Source organism: Setaria italica, chromosome IX (genome assembly GCF_000263155.2).
Source record: "Setaria italica strain Yugu1 chromosome IX, Setaria_italica_v2.0, whole genome shotgun sequence".
Taxonomy (NCBI): domain Eukaryota; kingdom Viridiplantae; phylum Streptophyta; class Magnoliopsida; order Poales; family Poaceae; genus Setaria; species Setaria italica.
In genome coordinates this window covers 28,137,724-28,140,887 of record NC_028458.1, presented here as the reverse complement: position 1 = coordinate 28,140,887, position 3,164 = coordinate 28,137,724, and positions in this window count along the sequence as shown.

Below are 3,164 nucleotides of genomic sequence, written 5' to 3'. Positions count from 1 at the left end.
GGATAAGAAGGATGACAGATCTCGGGTTTGGCGCCCCAAAAGAAACGACAAGGAAGAAGGCGGCAATCAAGAATTGGCAGCTGACATCAGCATGGTGTTCATCTTGCCGATGGAGTTCATGGCTCCCGCCGATCGGGACAACACGACGAAGATGGAGGAACAGATGGCACAATTGGATCTGGAGCAAATGGCAGCCACTTTTGAGAAACCCGAAGATGAAAAAAGGCAACACCTCAAGGCACTGTTCCTCAAAGGACACGTCAACGGTCGACCTGTCACCAGGTTACTAGTAGATGGAGGCGCTACAGTCAACATCATGCCGTATGCCATGTTTCAGAAACTGGGCCAAAGCGATGAAGATCTGACCAAAACGGATATGATGCTCAAGGACATCGAGGGCAACGTGTCTCCCGCGCGCGGGGCACTCTGCATCGACCTTACCATCGGCAGTAAGACCCTTCCCACTACTTTCTTTATTATTAATGGCAAAGGATCCTACAATATGTTGCTCGGACATGATTGGATACACGCGAATTGCGGTGTCCCATCTACAATGCACCAATGCTCGTACAATGGGTCGGCGACAACATCGAGATAGTCACCGCCGATTCTGCCTATAGTGTTGCTGTGGCCGATACGCAGCAGTGGAGCTGCGAACACGTCAAGTGCATATCCAGAAGAACTTGGGACACCGATTTCCTGAAAATGTCCGATTTTGGCCTACAGCCGATCCGAGTAGTCGGCTCTGAAGATTCAGATTAGATGGATCAGTTCGTCCGAGAAGATGGGAAGCTAGGTCACGGGTTTACGTCGGCCGATTCATTAGAGATGATAGATTTAGGTGATGGCACCAAACCAAGGCTGATGTACATTAGTGCTAACTTGGATCCCGAATATAAGTGTAAATTGACAAATTTATTATAAGAATTCAAAGACTGTTTTGCTTGGGAATACCATGAGATGCCTGGTCTAGACTGGTCCATTGTTGAACACCGGTTGCCTATAAAGCCAGGATATCGGCCATATCACTAGCCCGCACGACGATGTAATCCTAAAATTCTACCTGATATAAAGGCCGAAATTACAAGACTAATTGAAGAAAAAATTATTCAGCAGTGCCGTTACGCCGAGTGGATCTCTAATATTGTACTCGTATACAAGAAAAATGGAAAGCTGCGCGTATGCATTGACTTCAGGAACCTTAATCAGGCTACGCCGATGGATGGGTATCCAATGCCGACAGCTGATGTTTTGATAGATGCCGCCGTGGGACATAAAGTCATCATTTTTATGGATGATAATGCTGGGTACAACCAAATACTAATGGCCGAAGAAGATATTGAAAAAACGGCTTTCAGGTGCCCGGGCCACCTCGGTTTATTCGAGTGGGTAGTAATGACCTTTGGATTAAAGAACGCCGGCGCTACATATCAACGGGCTATGAATTACATCTTCCACAAGCTCATTGGCGTCCTGGTGGAAATCTACATCGATGATGTCGTAGTCAAATCAAAAGGGCATCAAGAGCATCTGGCCGATCTGCGAGAAGTATTGGAGTGCACAAGGAAGCATGGGTTGAAAATATACCCGAACAAGTGTGCATTCGGCGTATCGGCCGGGCAATTTCTGGGATTCATGGTTCACGAGTGCGGGATAGAAGTCAACCAAAAAATCATAGCGGCCATCAATAAGGTTGTGGCCCCACAGAACAAAACTGAGTTGCAATCCCTAATCGGCAAAGTTAACTTTATTAGAAGATTCATATCCAACTTGTCCGGGCGTATTCAAGCCTTCACGCCATTATTGAAGTTAAAGTCTGACCAGGAATTTGTGTGGGGAGAGGAACAGCGAAAAGCACTGGAAGACATCAAGCAATATCTAATCTGGCCACCTGTATTGGTCCCACCACAAGCTGAGAAGCCGTTCAGACTATACTTATTGGCCGATGAACGGGCTATCGGATCGGCGCTGGTACAGGAGTTCGAAGGAAAGAAGTGGGTAATATATTATGTTAGCAGAAGACTTGTGGACGCCGAGACAAGATATCCTCCGATAGAATGGCTATGCCTATATCTTTATTTCTCATGCACCAAGCTCAGGCACTACCTGTTGTCGGCAGAGTGCATAGTTGTATGCAAGGATGACATGGTAAAGTACATGCTATCATTGCCGATTTTGAAAGGATAAATTGGAAAGTGGATCCTGGCTCTATCAGAGTTTGACCTAAGGTACGAATAGGCCAAAGCTGTCAAGGGTCAAGTCATGGTTGATTTCGTGGCCCAGCACTGCGGACCGAAAATCGCTGTCGTTTAGCCGGTTCCATGGACTCTATACTTTGATGGTTCATCATGTGGGCCGGATCAGGAATCGGCATCGTTCTCATATCGCCTCGGGGGCAAGTTATGATTTCTCTCTACCGATAGAAGCTTCCGCGACCAATAATCAGGTGGAGTACCAAGCTGTCCTAAAAGGCATTCAATTATTGAGAGAGATCAAAGTCGACGCTGTGAAGATTTTTAGGGATTCCATGCTGATCGTAGACCAGCTAACGGGAAGATATGAATGTAAAGATGATGTCCTGAGGATTTACTATGAAGATTGCCTCCAACTTTTAAAAGAATTCAAGACCGTAGTTATTGAGCATATTCCTAGAAATTATAATGAAGAGGCCAATAGGCTTGCCCAACACGCGTCCGGGTATCGGCTGATTCAAGGCGCCATGATTCTGGAACTCGCGGCCGACGATTGGCGAAAGCAGATCGCTGATTACTTAAAGGATTCGTCCAAGAAAGTGGATCGGCGAGTGCGTTTTCAAGCCACAAAGTATGTACTACTCGAAGATGATTTGTTTTACCGAACGATTGACGGAGTTCTGCTCAAATGCTTGGGGACGGAAGAAGCAAAGATCTTAATGGGAGAAATCCATGAAGGCATGTGCGGAGCTCACTAATCAGCTCATAAAATGAAATGGATGATTAGGAATAACGGATACTATTGGCCGACGGCAACGGAACTGAAGCCTTACCGCAGCCCGTACCACCATACACACGGTCAAGAAGTTGCCAAAACCTCCCAGCGTAACCTAGCGTCGACATTGAACCGAGAAGCAGACTGCACCGCACCGAGAACGCCACCGCTATGCAGGACCTTCCACAGTAGTGCCC